Source organism: Budorcas taxicolor, chromosome 14 (assembly GCF_023091745.1).
Source record: "Budorcas taxicolor isolate Tak-1 chromosome 14, Takin1.1, whole genome shotgun sequence".
NCBI classification, from domain to species: Eukaryota; Metazoa; Chordata; class Mammalia; order Artiodactyla; family Bovidae; genus Budorcas; species Budorcas taxicolor.
The window spans coordinates 38,734,231-38,754,523 of NC_068923.1; the positions used below are offsets into that span (position 1 = coordinate 38,734,231).

Genomic DNA, 20,293 nt, shown 5'->3' on the forward strand with positions numbered 1-20,293 from the left:
AACCCACTCCAGTATTCTTGCCTGGGAAATCCCATGGACAAAGGAGCCAGGTGGGCTACAATCCATGGGGTCACAGGGTCGGATACGACAGAGCATTCACTCACCCACATATCTACTTGTGTGTCAGTCCAAATGATGATACCTTTCTGTATGTACGGGACTTTTTTTCTTGCCCTTAAACAGATGCTAGAGAATCATTTTTGAAATGAGAATCTCACTTTGATCACATGTGTGACTTAGGTATTTTTGTTCCTGTTGGAATTTAGCCTGTAAAACAGTGACTTTTGTTCAATAAGCATTTCAACAACCAAAAGGACATGCTGTCAGAATCTTAATTAGAGTGATGGTGTGGGGCTCTTGCACAAAACAACATGAGTAATTACATAAAACAATCATCAACACACACAAGTATTAACAATGTCCTTGGTACAGCATGTGAAGAACGTAATGAGAATCTCTCCAGATTAATCTAATTTGTTTTTTTTCTTTAAAATAAAACTAGCTGGTTAAAGATAATATATTCTACAGATTTTTGCTTATCAGACTCTATATTGTGAAATGATATGCCAAATAAAAGATACCTTCTGTTGTAGACATTGCAGAATACTCCTGAAAAATTAGGGGAAAGACAGGCAAGAAAATTAATAGAAGTAGATAAATTATAGGTGGGACATCTATGAAAATTAGTGTAGAAAAACAAATTCTTTCCATGAGTGAAAAATATCCTAAGACTTCATTCCAGTGTTCTTGCCTGGAGAATCCCAGTGACAAAGGAGCCTGGTGCACTGCTGTCTATGGAGTCGCACAGAGTCGGACATGACTGAAGTGACTTAGCAGCAGCAGCAGCAAAAATGTTAAAATAAATGACCTCTAAGAATTGGATTGTATCAGAACGGAACCCAAATAAACTGCTACTGAATTCAGTGGCAAATAGAGAGACCAAGTTCAGTTCAGTTCAGTTCAGTTCAGTTCAGTCGCTCAGTCGTGTCCGACTCTTTGCAACCCCATGAATCGCAGCATGCCAGGCCTCCCTGTCCATCACCATCTCCCCGAGTTCACTCAAACTCACATCCATCGAGTCGGTGATGCCATCCAGCTATCTCATCCTCTGCCATCCCCTTTTCCTCCTGCCCCCAATCCCTCCCAACATCAGAGTCTTTTCCAATGAGTCAACTCTTTGCATGAGGTGGCCAAAGTACTGGAGTTTCAGCTTTAGCATCAGTCCTTCCAAAAAACACCCAGGGCTGATCTCCTTTAGAATGGACTGGTTGGATCTCCTTGCAGTCCAAGGGACTCTCAAGAGTCTTCTCCAACACCACAGTTCAAAAGCATCAATTCTTTCACGCTCAGTTTTCTTCACAGTCCAACTCTCACATCCATACATGACTACTGGAAAAACCATGGCCTTGACTAGACGGACCTTTGTTGGCAAAGTAATGTCTCTGCTTTTCAATATGCTAGGTTGGTCATAACTTTTCTTCCAAGGAGTAAGTGTCTTTTAATTTCATGGCTGCAGTCACCATCTGAGAGGCCAAAGGCAACTGTAAAAAATGAGAATAAATTTATGACTTACAACAGACAGAAAGAATCTTGGAAAAGTATTTTGTAAGCATATTTGTGGGTATACTAGCACTTCTTTCAAAATGGTGCCATATCCCTGGGTCTTCCTTTAAAAACTCCATCATACCCATGTATTTCTCAGTTGAAGAAAAAGCTTTAAGATTACACATTAGGCACCTTTATATTCTATCATGTAAAAGCTCATTATCCAGCTTGAGCTTGAACGTGTTTACTCTTTACTTTTCCTGTCAAATTTTCTTTGAGTTCAGCAGATAACTATTGCTGGCATTTGTTAGGTATTTTTGAGGGACTCTAGATAGCTTTGGCCTTCATATGAGATGGGGCAGTGGGTACTGGTGGGTCATATAGTAACACACACATATCATACCTGTTGTACACTGAAGGAAGGGTTAAAGGAAAAAAGAAAGGGAAAGTTCGTCAGATGGGCAGTTTGCTTCCTGAAGGATGAGTATACAAGTGATATGTGAAGGTATTTTAAATTAAAGCTTTCCTAATAGCTCTGTTGGTAAAGAATCTGCCTGCAATGCAGGAGACCCTGGTTCGATTCCTGGACTGGGAAGATCCTCTGGAGAAGGGATAGGCTACCCACTCCAGTATTCTTGGACTTCCCTTGTGGCTCAGCTAGTGAAGAATCTGCCTGCAATGTGGGAGGACCTGGGTTTGATCCCTGGGTTGGGAAGATCCCCTGGAGAAGGAAGGGAAAGGCAACTCACTCCAGTATTCTGGCCTGGAGAATTCCTTGGGGTCACAAAGAACTGGACATGACTGAGCAACTTTCACTTTCACTTTTAAATTAAAAGCAATTGCTTCTTGTTTTGCCTTTTGTGGTTTAATGATGAAAGCCTCAGGCGCTCAGTCTTTTAAAACACTTTAGAATTGTCAGAGTTTTAGGTCTTCCCTGTCGTCCAGATGGGCTTCTCTGGTGGCTCAGTGGAGAAGAATCCACCTGCCGATGCAAGAGACATGGATTTGAACCTGGGTTGGGAAGATCCCCTGAAGAAGGAAGTGGCAAACCACTCCAGTATTCTTGCCTGGGAAATCCCACGGACAGAGGAACCTGGTGGTCTGTGGTCCATAAGGTCGCAAAAGAGTTGGACACAACTGAACGATTAAACGTGTTGATCAGATGTCTTGCCCTGGTTAGCTTGTGCCCGTATAAGCCTAAGACCCAACATGCAGTGCCCATGGCAGAATTCCTGACTCTATGGAACATACTGGTATGTTGGCCTCGAAGGAGGTTGTAGAGCAATGCAGAGAGTCAACACTCAATGCAAAGCAGATGGGTGGACCGTACAGTAGCTGTTGTAATGGGTGCTACTCCCTCCTGACCACCTGTTGCGTTCCAGGCACTGTGCTCTACACTTTACATCTAACCTTCAACATAACCCTATGGGGTCTACTAACTCATCAGTCATTCATTCATTTATTTGACACTTATTAAGTGCCTTCTGCCAGGTACTTGTGAAGCAAAGGTGACACAGTCCCTCTTGCTGGTAACTCCCAAGGTACTAGTAGGCAAGTATGATTGTCTATGATTGTTCCAGTCAGCACAGGAACCAAGTGAGGGATGTGCCTGGCAAATTCTGGGTTGTGAACAGAGAAAAATGAGCGTGTTAGGTAACCAAGACTTCCCTGGTGGCTCAGACAGTAAAGCGTCTGCCTACAATGCAGAAGACCCAGGTTCAATTCCTGGGTTGGGAAGATCTGGAGAAGGAAATGACAATGCACTCCACTATTCTTGCCTGGAAAATCCCATGGATGGAGGAGCCTGGTAGGCTACAGTCCATGGGGTCGCAAAGCGTCAGATATGACTAAGTGACTTCCCTTTCACTTTAGGTAACCAAGTAGAGAGACATCACTCTAGACAAAAAGAGTCCTTTGCAATGTTAGAGAAGCAGGAAAGAACACACATGTGATAGGGATGAAAGCGTGTGGTGTGGCCATGGACAGATCCTGAAGACTCTGTGTGAGAGCTGAAAAGTTCTGAATTTTATCTCAAGGTTAGGGAGATCTGAATGCAGAGTTCCAGAGAATAGCAAGAAGAGATAAGAAAGCCTTCTTCAGTGATCAATGCAAAGAAATAGAGGAAAAGAACAGAATGGGAAAGACTAGAGATCTCTTCAAGAAAATTAGAGATACCAAGGGAACATTTCATGCAAAGATGGGCTCGATAAAGGACAGAAATGGTATGGACCTAACAGAAGCAGAAGATATTGAGAAGAGGTGGCAAGAATACACGGAAGAACTGTACAAAAAAGACCCAGATAATCATGATGGTGTGATCACTTATTTAGAGCCAGACATCCTGGAATGTGAAATCAAGTGGGCCTTGGAAAGCATCGCTATGAACAAAGCTAGTGGAGGTGATGGAATTCCAGTTGGGCTGTTTCAAATTCTGAAAGATGATGCTGTGAAAGTGCTGCACTCAATATGCCAACAAATTTGGAAAACTCAGCAGTGGCCACAGGACTAGAAAAGGTCAGTTTCATTCCAATCCCAAAGAAAGGCAACGCCAAAGAATGCTCAAACTACCGCACAACTGCACTCATCTCACAGGCTAGTAAAGTAATGCTCAAAATTCCCCAAGCCAGGCTTCAGCAATATGTGAACCGTGAACTTCCTGATGTTCAAGCTGGTTTTAGAAAAGGCAGAGGAACCAGAGATCAAATGGCCAACATCCACTGGATCATGGAAAAAGCAAGAGAGTTCCAGAAAAACATCTATTTCTGCTTTATTGACTATGCCAAAGCCTTTGACTGTGTGGATCACAATCAACTGTGGAAAATTCTGAAAGAGATGGGAATACCACCAGACCACCTGATCTGCCTCTTGAGAAATCTGTATGCAGGTCAGGAAGCAACAGTTAGAACTGGACATGGAACAACAGACTGGTTCCAAGTAGGAAAAGGCTGTATATTGTCACCCTGCTGATTTAACTTATATGCAGAGTACATCATGAGAAATGCTGGACTGGAAGAAACACAAGCTGGCATCAAGATTGCCGGGAGAAATATCAAGAATCTCAGATATGCAGATGACACCACCCTTATGGTAGAAAGTGAAGAGGCACTAAAAAGCCTCTTGATGAAAGTGAAAGTGGAGAGTGAAAAAATTGGCTTAAAGCTCAACATTCAGAAAACGAAGATCATGGCATCTGGTCCCATCACTTCATGGGAAATAGATGGGGAAACAGTAGAAACAGTGTCAGACTTTATTTTTTGGGGCTCCAAAATCACTGCAGATGGTGACTGCAGCTGTGGAATTAAAAGACCATTACTCCTTGAAAGAAAAGTTATGACCAACCTAGATAGTATATTCAAAAGCAGAGACATTACTTTGCTGACTTAAGGTCTGTCTAGTCAAGGCTATGATTTTTCCAGTGGTCATGTATGGATGTGAGAGTTGGACTGTGAAGAACGCTGTGAAAAATTGATGCTTTTGAACTGTGGTGTTGGAGAAGACTCTTGAGAGTCCCTTGGACTGCAAAGAGAGCCAATCAGTCTATTCTGCAGGAGATCAGCCCTGGGATTTCTTTGGAAGGAATGATGCTAAAGCTGAAACTCCAGTACTTTGGCCACCTCATGCAAAGTGTTGACTTATTGGAAAAGACTCTGATGTTGGGAGGGTTTGGGGGCAGGAGGAGAAGGGGACGACAAAGGATGAGGTAGCTGGATGGCATCACTGACTCAATGGACGCGAGTCTGAGTGAACTCTGGGAGTTGGTGATGGACAGGGAGGCCTGGCATGCTGCGATTCATGGGGTCAAAAAGAGTCAGACACGACTGAACTGAAGGGAGAGTCAATTAACAATAGACTTCCTCTACTTATTGTACAAGTGAATTTCATTTATTGGGGTGGCTATGGAAAACAAAAAAGAGGACAGTATAAATCATCACAACTTCATCATGAAGATTTAACCCCCTGAAAGAAATATACAGATACAGATATGTTTATATAAAAATAAATGTAAAATACATATGTACTTTGATGAATGCAGATAATCCCTGATTTAGACAGTCAACCTAACCATCTTCTGCTTGACAATGGTGTGAAAGTGATATGCATTCATTAGAAACATATTTCAGATTTTGAATTTTCATCTTTCTCTGGGGTAGGGAGATGTGGGTGGGTCCTCTCTCCTGATGCTAGGCAGTGGAAGTGAGTTCCAATCAAGAGAAAACAGCTACTACACTGACAGCCATTCTGTTCTTCACTTTCTGTACAGCATTCAATAAATTACATGAGATAGTCAACTCTTCCTTATTACACAGGCTCCCTGTCAGAGGATTCTGCCCAACTAAATGTTGATGTAGTATTCTGAGGGGCTTCCCTGGTGTCTCAGACAGTAAAGAATATGCCTGCAATGAGGGAGACCTGGATTTGATCCCTGGGTTGGGAAGATCCCCTGGAGAAGGGAATGGCAACCCACTCCAGTATTCTTGCCTGGGAAATCTCGCTACAGTCAATGGGGTCACAAAGAGTTGAACACAGCTGAGTGACTAATAGACATACAGACACGCACATACATAGTGTTCTGAGCATGTTTAAGGTAGGCAAGCCTATGCTATGATATAGGTTTATTTCATTAAATGCATTTTCAGCTTATGAGGGCTTCATCAGGAGATGATGTCATCATAAATTGAGGTGGATTTATATGTGCATACATACATGTTTATGTATAAATGTATTAGCATTTTTTTGGTCAATAAATATCCTATCTCAAATTTAGTTTCAACTGCTGTGATCCAGGAAGAAGGAAGATACTAGGGTAGGTGTCAGGCCTGATTGGCTGTAGGATGGTAGGGCTGGAAAAGGCTGAAAGGAACAGAGAGAAGTTTAATTCTGAAATGTCAGTCTTAAGAGGTCTGAGTTTGATCGTGTATCTGATTTATCTCTCTTGGCAACACAAGGATTCCCTTGAAGGAGATACTATGTGTTATAGTTCCCTATCTACCTGGCCCTTATTTTTTCTTCTTACTCCTATTTTTATCAGAATGCTTTTCGTTACCAGGCTGTGTCCATGTCTGGCATGCTTTGAACAGTGCCCGCTGCCAAGCTCTATTTCATGTCCTGTCATGATTAAGATAACCCTGGCAGAATGCCTGTCCTGCAGTCTTTCTTTTTAATGCTATGAATTCATCTTGAGTAAAAGTGGCATTTAAATGCTAGATGAAAAATGATAAAATGAGTAGCAGTGTTTAACTTGATTGTAAACTGATTTGTCTGAAAATTCAGATTAAAAGTGTGATCTCTTGAATCAGGCTCATTGTATGCCATGAGGAAGAATTAGTTTGGTAGAATATCTTTGGTGAAAAATGTTAAACAGGGGTTGATTTTCCTCCTAAATCTACCTATAAGCAGTTATCAGGCTCTTGCTGGCTTCTTTAGAATCCAAAATAAAAGTTTTAAAACATACTTCAAAACAGAGATATACTTTATAAAATTTAGAAAATACAGAGAAAGAGGAAAAAAGACAATAAATATTCCACAATGATTATATTTGGGGTTCCAACTGAAAAATAATTTTGCATTAATATAGTCTGATGAAGCTTAGTAATAGCAGTGTCCTAACAGAAGGATTAGCTCGAATTAACTGTCTTCTCTCATAGATGTGATATTATAAGTTAAGTGGACACAGAATAAGAGATCTTGAGTGTTGTTGCTCCAGAAACTTTGTTTAGGAGTCCAGGATTGGCTGTCCTTTACAAAAGCATACTCGTTTCTATGACTGAGAATATCAGTCCAATCTAAACGTGAAGAGTTTGTTAACTGTTTCGTGGTATAAAGAGCTTAGAGGTTTCTGTGGGAGGAAATGTGACATAATTTTCACAGCTTTTTTTTTTTTTTTTTTTGCAAGCTCAACACATTCAGAGAAATGTACAACCTATAGTTTGTATAATTTCCATAATGGAAAGTACTGGTTCTTATGTAGAAGCACAATGAATTTAGTAATATAAACTATTAAAATTCTATGGTTCTGATTTTTCATAGTTCATTCTTGCCCCAACTGAGAGTAATTATCAAAAATTGATGTTCATTATAAATAAACATAAAATCAAGTTTATACTTAACTGAAAATGACCAGCAAAAATTCTTGAGAAACTGAATGTTTCTGTGGATGTACCCCTATCTCTTAGCAAACTTAGAAATTGACAGCTTATTGCAAAACCACTACTATTAATTATAGACCTGAATAGAGTTCTTAGAGAAAGACACAAGATTTTTCAGGAGGGGAGAAACCAGTGAAAGAATTGAAAGAGCTGTTAACCTAAGTTATAAACCTTAAAAAATAGCACATCATTAAAATAAATAAATAAATGTGTGTGTGTGTGTGTGTGTGTGTGTGTGTGCTCAATGTCTCAATGGTATCTGACTCTTTTGTGACCCTGTGGACTCTAACCCACCAGGCTCCTCCATACATGGGATTTTCCAAGCAAGAAATACTTGAGTGGGTTGCCATTTCCTATCCAGGGGGTCTTCTCAACCCAGGGATCCAAGCTACATCTCCTGCACTGGCAGGTGAATTCTTTACCACTGTACCACTTGGGAATACAAAGATGCCTAGAAATCATGAGACTTGTATATTAACTGATACTTTCATCTAATAGAATGTTTTCTTATCAAATAATATAGCTGATACAAAGGGAAAGCAGTACCCATCACTGCTCCACTTGTGGAATTACACAGCATACTTCTTACTGTAATTTATGTATAAAACGGTGGTAAGCAAAGATCATAAAATAGAATCTTTGGTAATAAGGTGAAGGAGGAAAGAGAGGAAAAGGAAGGAAGCACAATAAAAAGAAACCTGATTCTAGTTTGTCCTAAAGGGAGGTTCAGTTTCAAATGGAAAACATTGAGTTTTAATAAAAGGATGGTCTTAATTCAACCATAGTTTCATGGTTACTTGGATAAGTGGAGGCTAAAAAGATACTGCTTGTGTTCCATATGTTACTCATTAAGCTGCAACAAAGACTCCAAGCACAATTGTTTTGTGAATCAAGATTTCTACTGAGTGTAAATTATAGCCTCTAAGTGTAGAGCCCACAGCTCACCTGTATCCCCAGGTACCACAGGGGGTGCAATAATAAATCTCAGGTAGACCAATTATGAGCACATGGAAGCTCTGACTTGCTCATAGATGTTTGGCATAGGAATGTTATCATTCGCTGAGCAACTGTTCCTGGCAATGTTTTCTGTGGTTTCCATATAAACTTGTGGGGAATGATAAGGTCATAAGTTACATATGTGAGTTTGGAGCTCTTAACTTCATGTTATATGTCACATATACCAACCTCTGATAAATCTTAATCTATGGATTACTCAAATGTGGAAATTCTGGCACTAAAACCACAGGTAGTGTAGTAATTACAGGTAAAACTAAACACAAGATTATTAATCCCAAATTAATATCCCACTGAGGAGGAGTATCATTGTTTTTATTATTATTATCTTCTATGAATGTGGCTTAAAAATTCTTTTTCTTTTGGTAAGCAAAATTCTTTAGTGTTTTAATACCATAGAAGGAGATTTACAAGATAAGTAATAAAGTTGCATTCATGTGTGTTAAGTCGCTTTAGTCATGTCCGTTCTTTGCGACCCTATGGACTGTAGCCCACCAGGTTACTTTGTCCATGGGATTCTCCAGGCAAGAATACTGGCGTGGGTTGCCATGTCCTTCTCCAAGGATCTTCCTGACCCAGGGATTAAACCTGTGTCTCTTGCATCTCCTGCATTAGCAGGCGGGTTCTTTACCACTAGTGCTACCTGGGAAGCCCAGAAATAAGATTAGATATACATAATTTATAAATATAGGCAAATTATTTAAAAATCAAGTTATTATTATGCTTAAAGAAATATTGTGCTTGTGAGTCATTTCTTTTTAAAAATTTTGACCAGAATCAAAGGTGTTTTTCCCATCCAGAAAAAAAGTGCTCTCCAGAGTCTGCTTTTTTGTGTTCCTGTTTTTTCCCTGTTGAGTACCCCTTACATCCTTTAGGTATTTACTGCATGGATTCACTGTTTTCTTGTCTGATTTTGGCTTTTACAACTTATTCATTCATGCTCTCATTTAACCTCTCCTCCCAACCCTGACATAAGTTGGCAACATTTCAATAGTTAAATCCCATCTTATCCTTAAAATATTCCCTGACCCAACAGACAAACCCCTTCCCTCACTATGTGGCCAAATATAATCTGAAATAATTCTCCTCATACTGTGGGACCACATTTTGTTTAGTCAATTGCATAAATACCAAATTATAATTTAATGCATGTAAGAATGTCCTATTTTTAAACTGAATTTCCACTTCTCTGTTTTGAAGATCTTAAAAAAAACTCAGCTGAATTCAATCTGATACATTAGACTCTCTCGACAGTCATATTGATAACAGAAATTGAACAGCCAACTCTATGCCAGATGTTCAGTTCAGTTCAGTTGCTCAGTCATGTCCAGCTCTTTGTGACCTCATGGACAGAAGCAGGCCAGGCCTCCCTGTCCATCACCAACTCCCAAAGCCTACTCAAACTCATGTCCATTGCGTCAGCAATGCCATCCAACCATCTCATCCTCCGTCGTCCCCATCTCCTCCTGCCTTCAATCTTTCCCAGCATCAGGGTCTTTCTATTGAGTTGGCTCTTGGCATCAGGTGGCCAAAGTATTGGAGCTTCAGCTTCAACATCAGTCCTTCCAATGAATATTCAGAACTGATTTCCTTTAGGATTGACTGGTTTGATCTCCTTGAAGTCCAAGGGACTCTTCCAGAGTCTTCTCCAACACCACAGTTCAAAAGCATCAATTCTTTGGCCAATGCATCCAATTTGGGCTTCCCTTGTTGCTCAGCTGGTAAAGAATCCACCCGCAGTATGGGAGACCTGGGTTTGATTCCTGGGTTGGGAAGATCTGCTGGAGAAGGGAACAGCTACCCACTACAGTATTCTGGCCTGGAGAATTCTATGGACTGTATAGTCCTTGGGGTCACAAAGAGTTGGACACGACTGAGCAACTTTCACTTTCATAGTGACCATGCCAGATGTAATACCTGTTAATTTTTCAAAGAATTCCATGAGGTAGAAATTTTCATGCCCTTTTTTTGCATCTGAGGAATTGAGGCTCAGGGAAATCACATACATTGTCTAATGTGACATATCTCCTTTTGAACAGTTCCAGGGTTAGGTGCTGCCATGATAATTTTGCAGCACAACAATGGCTTAGAGTTGTGCAGTGTACAACCTGCACAACTGGACATGGGAAGCTTCCAGGATACAACTCGAGGCTTTTCTTTATGTCCAAACTCCTTTCTAGTTAAAGTGCCCTCGGGAGCAGTATGGAACCTATTCTCCTTTGTGGGAGAGGTGGAAAAAACTGTGACTTCATGTAGTTGTGAGGAAGTATGGTCTGAAGAAGGTCTGAAGAAGAAGTAAGTAAACTTTATTCACAGCACCCTGGAGTAGCCCTAACACCACCATCCCCACAGGGCTTACAATTTATCTTCCCAGGAGCCCATTACCTCTTAGGATTTCTGTGATTGGAACTTGAAATAACCTATTGCAGACTTGCTCTCTTTCCTGATACACCCTAGATTTCTCTTGAATTGCATTTTGCTGACTGTGGCTCATTCAAGTCTAAGCTTTATCACAATTACTTAGTAGCTTTGTGAACTTGAGCAACTGACATGTCTCTTCTGAGCCTTGTTTCTCATGGGTCAAATGACAATAAACTGACACAATTTTTATGGAAGGATTAAATAAATCAATACACATAAAGATAAGACAATACATGCGAACATAGCTTGCTTGGTGGCTCAGACAGTAAATAATCTGCCTGCAATGCAGGAGAGCTGGGTTTGATCCCTGGGTTGGAAAGATACTCTGGAGAAAAGAATGTCTATCCACCCCAGTATTCTTGCCTGGAGAATTCCACGGACAGAGGAGCCTGGTGGGCTACAGTCCATGGGGTCGCAAAGAGTCGGACACGACTGAGCCACTAACACTTTCACTCTCATGGAAAGATACAGTGCAAAATGACACACAGTAAGCTCCATAAATTATTATCCTCCTTCTTCTCGTCTTCCCTCTGTTTCTCTCATCTTCACATATATGCATTTTAAATATGACAATTCTTTCTTTGCAACCAACCTCTGTAGTCTGGTGAAATAGCTCAACAGTGAGAATTCAGGCTAGTTTCCAGGACTGGGGAGAGGGAAGTAGATCAAGAGTAGAGAAGGCTCGTGTACTCTTGCTTTTTAGCATCTGACAAATGACACAAGGCCTGGCCCCTCATTTCATGGATTTAGGACTTAAATGTTGAGATGCTCACATAGGGTTAGCATTTTCTATGAAGAATGCAACTGAGACCACTTTGCTCATTTATCAGGAAGTTTAGAGAAAGAGATAGACAGGTATGCTCTTTCAGTGACAACACTACCCTTTCCTCAGTCTTCCTTCTGCCCCTTTTCTCTGAGCTTTCCATGCCTTGAGAGCTTCCTTTACTCCCTCCCCTCTTCTTTCCTCTGCCTCCTTCCTCCCTTTATTTCCCTCCATCTCTTCCCTTCTGTCCTTTGCTTAGTCTAGTACTCTCTCTCTCTCTCCTTGCCTCTGTTCCTGCATCATCTTTCCCTCCCTCCTTTCTTTCTTTCTACATCAGTTATAAAATGTTATTCTGACTCCCATATGCTCAGTAACTTAAGCCTCGCCCATATTTCTGAGTAATGGTAGTTACATGTCTAGGCTTGAATTCTATGAATATTATATAGGCTAATAAATCCAGCAAAGAACGCTTTTAAAAAATAATTTTTCTTATAGAAATATTGCATACTCAAAGGGTGCCAGAGCATTTTTTTCCCTTCCTCAAACACCTGGTAATGAAATTTATTGACATATAAACTTAATAAGCTGCTAATTAAGTAATTATCGATTGCCGGAAATGTGTTCTTAAAAGTCACATTAACAATTGGCAGAGAGGCAAAAATAGAACAGACTCGGTTTTCAACTTACTTTATAACATTACCTTAAAATTGTAAAGAGTTAATCTTATCACACTACACATGGCTGAATTTATAAAAGATAAAATCACAAACGAGCAATGCACAGTTACTTGTTACATATTCTTCCCATTACAACTGACAGGTTCATTAATCATACAGTGTATTTTACTATTAGAAGCTATAAAGGAGATCAAATCTCGAGTAATTTTTCTTCTTCTCTTTCATGTGATAAGTGTGTTGTTTCAGTGTGCAGATAAAATATAGTGTCAGTCACCAAGAGTCTCAGGAGACATTCATTTTTCCAGTAAGAATATCCTTGCTTATTTGCAATGTAAAAATTCCCTAGGTCATGCATCATTTTCCCTTAACTTGGCCATCAGATCAGGCAAAGAGTCTGTGTGCACTGATTTGCAGAAGTGGTTGTCCAGAATTAAGTGCTGGGCAGAGAAACAGTGTTTTGGGGGACAGTGGGATTGCTTACTGAGTTTTGCTGGTATTAATGACAAACATCTCTACTCATATCGTAACACCGATTCATAATTAAGGCTCTTGTAAATTACACAGATTGCTGACAGATTTCATAAGCTGTTCTGGGGAGAGGTGGCAAATTTTACAGTTTGTCACAGATTGCCAATGAAGCACTTGAAAGCGTAGATGAAATACAAGAATATTTGCCAATAACGTAAAGGAGTCTATGATATTCCCTTTCATGGTATGTGATGAAAAATATATTTAAAAAGAGTACCTTTCTGCTTGGAAAACAAAAATTTGTGATTTTTCTCCAGTCTAGGAAGAAACCCTGAAAGAGATGCCATCAATCCAAATACCAAAAACAGATGGACACATTTTAATTTTTTCTAATTAGTAAGGAGAATGGAAAAGTGTCTTTCAACTCTCGTCAACTTAGAGGGAAGAAGTCAACCACGAAAATTCTCTGTGTTTCTCTGTGTCCCCATTTTCTGACTTTTAAAAGTATTACTTATAAATAAAATTCTTAGAATTTCTTAGTTTTGGTGATTGGTGTGACACTGATGTACTGTAATTTATACAAGAACTACTTCAGTGTTGTTTTTCAGCGTTTCTTGCCAACCTAAGTATTCTAAATATAAACTGAAGAAATTCGGTCTGGCACGGAACAGCTGATGAAATATTCTGGGCTTGCATTCCACTACTTTCCCAGAAGACCTTCTATGAGAAGCCGGGAATGTAAAGAGATCTTGATTGAAGTGCAAAAGTGGCGGTAGTCCGGGTGCACATAGACTCGGTTCAGAGTCCACCCTGAGTGACCCTTCAGCCCCATCATGGGCACCTGGGTTGCGGCTGGGACATGGCCACGTGTGTGCTCATCATCTATATTTGGGCCACAGTTAATTTTCCATATTATAACTCTCTCCTGTGCATGTGCACGCTCAGTCCTTTATTCGTGTTCGACTCTTTGCAACCCATGGACTATAGCCCGCCAGGCTCCTTTGTCTGTGAGATTTTCCAGGCAAGAATACTGGAGTGGGTTGCCATGCCCTCCTTCAGGGAATCTTCCAGATCCAGGGATCAAACCCACATTTCCTGTGTCTCCTGCATTGGCAGGTGGATTCTTTACCACGGAGCTACCTAGGAAACCCACAACTCTCTCTATTAAAGCCCACCCTGTAGCATACCTGCAGGGGCTGGTATGCTGTCCCTTCCATTCCATGTTTAATTAACTTAAAACTGAATTTTAACATGTGTCCAAGAGCTGAGCAGTCATTTGGTGAATCTGAGCAGAGTAGACAGCCTCTACTTGTTCTTCCCACGGTGTTTCCTTCCCTGTATTGATGGTCATAAAGATAATTGCTTCATATCTTTTTCTTTCACGGTATAAGTATCATGGTGGTAGTTTAGTCACTAAGTTGTGTCCGACTCTTGGGAAACCATGAACTGTAGCTCTCCAGGCTCTTCTGTCCCTTAGATTCTCCAGGCAAGAATACTGAAGTGGGTTGCCATTTCCTTCTCCAAGAGATCTTCCCAACCCAGAGATTGTAACCAGGTCTCTTGCATTGCAGGCAGTCTCTTGTACATACAGACTGAACCACCGGAAGCCCATAAGTGTCATGCCTTATATTAATATTTGAAATGTGATTCTTATAATGCCTTTGGTTTGCTAAGAATGAATATATAAAATAAGCTTAAAACCTCAACCCAGAGTTTCTAGTCCATGAGGTTGGATGCTCCAGCATCAGGATGTTTGGGGGACCTGGCTGGCACATCACATCCGACTCCACAGCTGGAGTAACTAACTATAGAGTCTTATACCTTGGACACATCCCTTCATTTTCTTCACAAATGTAGAGCATTGTTGCTATGCGTATGTGTCTTCAAACACAAGATTATTGAAGAAGAGCATCACTAAGTGTAGCCATTAAAAAAACGAGGAAGGAATTTCTAAATGTGAAGATTGCAAGGATTTCTCTACCTAGTGATGGTTACTGGGCTGAAGGTTTGAAGATGTGATTTAATTTTGCAGGGCTGTCCCAGTCAGAGTGCCTCAGTATCTCAAAGGCTTGTTGGGATGAGTGGGTGAACAGAACTCCATCACTACTCCTGATGTTAACAGTGTCAAAAGTGGTCTTAAGGAACTTAAAAAACACAAAAATTAATATTGTTTTAATACAAGCAGGTTCCTGAGACTTTTGGCATTGCAACCTCTTCTTGCAGAGGGAGATTTGAAATTCTTCACCCATCAATCCCTCCTCCTCACATGGGCCCATGAATTTTGCAAAGAATTTGTAAGATCAAAATTGTCTGTGCAGAGTACCCAGAAAGTAATGCTATACAGGCTCCCATACACACCAGAGGCAACTCTGCTTCAAGTAACACATATCAAGGATTCAGAGATGTTGAAAAGAAAGCATGGACAGTTAGTACTATTTTGTTGTGGAGGTGGTTGTGGTTTAATTTGCTGTTAATATACACCATTAGCACATTTAATTTTCAACAGAATAATCTCTTCACCCCGCCCCCCAACTTCCGGCGTGTTGAGTCTATTCTTAGATAATCTTCCCTTAAAGGACAAATATTTATTAATCTATTATCCCCTATTCTGCCAAGTGTGGCAATAATTTAATATGGAGCAATGCCAAAAACACCGTGGGTGGTGATAAATTTATTTGGAAGCAGTGAGATGAATGGTATCCATATGTATACAGACATGTAGAAAAGGGTAGAGTCCATTAGTTTTAGCCTCTTTTCTTTCTAAGTCATTGGCGGAGATGGGAATGTGTTCCAGCTCTTTAAGTATAAATGTATTTCAATATATTTTCATATCCATTTCTACAACATGATTCGTGCATGCTCAGTCATGTCTGACCCTTTTCAACCCTGTGAACTGCATCCTGCCAGGCCTCTGTCCATGGGATTTTCCAGGCAAGAATACTGGAGTGGGTTGCCATGCCCTCCTCCAGGGGATCTTCCTGACCTAGGGATAGAATCCAGGTCTCTTCCATCTCCTGCATTGGCAGGCAGATTCTTTACTACTAGCACCACCTGGGAAGCCCATATCTACATCAATATCTACAATTTTTTTGCATCAATTTTGTAGTCTTAAATGAATATCTCTTTACAACTGGCAAATATGGTGTGAACAATTCCTAGGAAACTTGCATACTATGAACTAATGGCTTTAGAGAGGAAAGTAACTGCATTATTTAGAGGGATTGCTTGGCATTATTGCAAAGAGAAGTATTTACTTTGACTGTCAAAGCTTGTCATTGTGGACCTAGAAAGAGGAAGAGAAATGATCTAGAAATGTCTAGAGGCATGTTGGCCGCACAGCTCTGTTTTGAATCCTGAGAGATGAAAATATTTCTTCTTGACCCTTCTAAGTACTCTGGGTTCTTGCTTTCATCTCAGCCTGCCCCAGACCCTGCTTTAAATAACACACTGGATCATTTGCATCATATGAGTTTTCTCTACCATGACTCTCTTCATACCAGTTTTCCTACTTTGAATAATCTCTGATACTTTTCATTCCCCACCCCCTTTCTTCCCCCGTTGGCTTATCTTTTCTGCTTTGTGCCCTGCTACAAAGGACATTATGAACTGGTATCAGTGGGTTTCCTGTGCTTAGTGTCTAGTTGGGTTCTGCGAATGGGAGGAACCTTCTGGAGATCAGAGCATGTAAGGGGATCTTGGGTTGGGAAGATCCCCTAGAGGAGTGGATGGCAACCCACTCCAGTATTCTTGCCTACAGAATCCCATGGACAAAGGAGCCTGTCGGGCTGCAGTCCATAGGGTCACAAAGAGCTGTACATGACTTAAGTGACTGAGCATGCACGCATGTGCTCTACCAGTGACTGGCCAATTGTGGCCTCTGGGCCAGATCTGATCCTCCACCTGTGTGTATGGTCCATAAACTGAGAATGGGTTTTATGTTCTTTATTTTTAAAATTTTTTAGTTACCATTAAAAAAAAAAGTCTTTATTGAATTTGTTTCAGTATTGCTTCTGTTCTATGTTATTTTGGCCATGAGGCATGTGGGATCTTGACTGCCTGGCCAGGGAATGAACCTGTGCCACCTGCATTGGAAGGCAAAGTCTTAACCACTGCATCACTAGGGAAGTCTTCCTGGTTTTTATATTTTTAAATGGTTGAAAAACTCAAAATTTAAGATTTCATGAAACACGAAGGTGGTATGCAATTTGGGTTTCAGTGTCCATGAATAAAGTCTTACTGAAACACGCCACCCTCACTTGTTTCTGTTTTACCTGTTGCTGCTCTTAATGGCAGAGTCGAACAGCTGATACAGAGGCCACGTTGTCCAAACAGCCCCACGGATTTTCTGTCAGCCCCTTCACAGAGCAAGGTGCTCATTCCCGTGTTTTTCTGTGTTGCCCTAGCGAGCTCTCCTTTCTCTGAACTGCTATCCCATTGATGGTTTCCATCACACAGTTGTTGAGTGTACAAGAAATTCTCATTGAATTGTCATTGCGTGTTGTTCAGTCACCAAGTCTTTTCTGACTCTTTGGGACCCTGTAGACTACAGCACGCCAGGTCTCCCTGTCCCTCACCATCTCCTGGAATTCACCCAAGTTCATGTCCATTGAATTGGTGACGCCATCCTTGAAGTCATCTCATTGAATTAACTGAGTCAAATGTATTACTTTAGTTTCCTGTAGAATCATGAATGCTGTATTAGTTTCTTCGGCTGTCACAGCGCAGCAGCACAGGCCAGGGGCTTAAGAAACAGCATCTGTTTCCTCGTGGTTCTGAGGCTAGAGCTCTGAGGCAAGGCGTCAGTGAGGTTGGTTTCTCAGAAGGCCTCTCTGCTGGCTTGCGGATGCTAAATTCTCTCTGTGTCCTCACGTGGCCTTTTCTCAATGTGCCAGTAGCTATGATATCTCTGTTTCTTATAAGGACACTGGTCACATTGGATTAGGGCCCCACCCTTACGATAGCCTTTCACCTTAATTACCTCTGTAAAGGCTGTACCTCCAAATGCAGTCACAGTGGGGGTGAGGGCTTCCATATATGAATTTCAGTTCAGTTCAGTCGCTCAGTCGTGTCCGACTCTTTGCGACACCATGAATCATAGCATGCCAGGCCTCCCTGTCCATCACCAACTCCTGGAGTTCACTCAGACTCACGTCCATTGAGTCAGTTCAGGAGGACATAATTCAGTCATAATATATAACAAGGGATACGCTTCTAGGGGACTTCCCAGGTAGCACTAGGGGTAAAGAATCTGCCTGCCAATGCAGGAGATGCCAGAGATGCGGCTTTAGTCTTTGGCTGGGGAAGATCCTCTGGGGTAGGAAGTGGCAACCCACTCCAGTATTCTTGCCTGGAGAATCCCATGGACAGAGAAGCCTGGTGGGCTACAGTTTATGGAGTCGCAAAGATTCAGACACAGCTGAGCACACACTTTTAAGATGTACCCTTTTAAATCAGATTATGATATCCTGGAGTAGAAAGGGGTGACAAAGCATAATGCTCACTCTTTTATTGTCAGATCGGGCCACACTAGTCTGAGCTTTAATACTTGATTCTCTCCATTATTACTGCTGACTCTAACCACATTGAGTCTGATTGACTGACTGCGTTTGCTTTTCTCAGTTCTCATCTCCAGACTGCAAGGGTTTTACATCTCTAGAGACAAGTCATATAAAAGAACAAAGTACAACACTGGAGACCTTGAAGGGAGAGCAGAAAAGACAACAAAGAAAGATTGTGTAAAATAGAAGAACATTTTCAGTACCTTCTAAAGTCGTTAGAACATTCTGCCCTAACCTCTCTGTGTGGGAGTGAGAAGCAGAGAACGTTGAAGATAAACAAACACGCCGTCATCCTGTCTCTGCCAAGCGTTGCCTCTGTTGGCATTGTCTCCCTTTGATGGGACAGTGATTGGAGGCTGTTAATAATCACCACTGCATACATTTAGGACTGGTCTTCTGGGCTGTGCTAGGTTCAGCAAATGCTTTGTCTAAGTAAGTGTGTCCTACGTAGGGGGCGAACGTGGTGTCTGACTTGTCGCAGAAAATTTTGAAATTATATAATTTTCTGAAGGGTAATTGCTTAAGATGTTACAGAAAATTTGGAACTGATATACTTTTATAAAGAATAATTTTTTAAGATGGGGAAAAATAGAATTATTTTTAAATGTAAAAGTGAAAAAAATTGGCCTTATCTAAAGAACATATGGAAGAACACATTTCTGAATCGCATCCTGCTAAAAAAAATCCTTCTCCGGTCTCAGTTTTCTCCCCCCGCCCCCCACTGTTACGCCAGTTCCAGTTCCAAATATGTAAATGGCGCCACTAAGGTGTCCGAGGGTATGGTTATTCTACCAAAATCACAGAGGGAGATTTCTTATCCTTGTCAACTTCTGATTTCCTCTGGTTCTAGATCTGTCCTGTTAAGCCGATCAAGTTACTCTTTGCTTGACTTGATGGCAGTGAACACAGAGATAGAACTAAGTGTGTGTGTGTGTGTGTGTGTGTGTGCACGCCCATGCATAATCTGTGCTTCTGTGATATTGACATAGCTAAAGAGGTGTGTTCTATTTGGAAGAAAGCATCAAATAGGTTAAGCAAAGTTTCCTTTTTTAAGTCTGTTATTGAATCTGTTACAATATTGCTTCTGTTGTTTTTGTTTGGGTCTTTTGGTCAGAGGTGTCAGGGATCTTAGTTCACTGACCAGGGAACAAACCTGTACGCTCTGCATTGGAAGGCAAAGTCCTAACCACTGGACTGCCCAGGGATTCCCTAAGCAAAGTTTCTAAGAATGTCAAAATAGTACTTGATAGGTTACTTGGAAGACTAGATTTAAGCAGGTTTTGTGTCCCTTATGGCAGAAAGTGAAGAGGAACTAAAAAGCCTCTTGATGAAAGTGAAAGAGGAGAGTGAAAAAGTTGGCTTAAAGCTCAACATTCAGAAAATGAAGATCATGGCATCCGGTCCCATCACTTCATGGGAAATAGATGGGGAAACAGTGGAAACAGTGTCAGACTTTATTTTTGGGGGCTCCAAAATCACTGCAGATGGTGATTGCAGCCATGAGATTAAAAGACGCTTACTCCTTGGAAGAAAAGTTATGACCAACCTAGATAGTATATTCAAAAGCAGAGACATTACTTTGCCGACTAAGGTCCGTCTAGGCAAGGCTATGGTTTTTCCAGTAGTCATGTATGGATGTGAGAGTTGGACTGTGAAGAAGGCTGAGCGCCGAAGAATTGATGCTTTTGAACTGTGGTGTTG

At 41.0% G+C, this 20,293-nt stretch overlaps 1 non-coding gene across 1 annotated transcript; it reads left to right on the plus strand.

The window, feature by feature from the left end:
• Positions 1–3,210: 3,210 nt before the first annotated feature.
• Positions 3,211–3,282, plus strand: TRNAC-ACA (transfer RNA cysteine (anticodon ACA)). Its single transcript has one exon. It is a non-coding gene; the product is annotated as a tRNA-Cys (tRNA).
• The last annotated feature ends 17,011 nt before the right edge of the window (positions 3,283–20,293 follow it).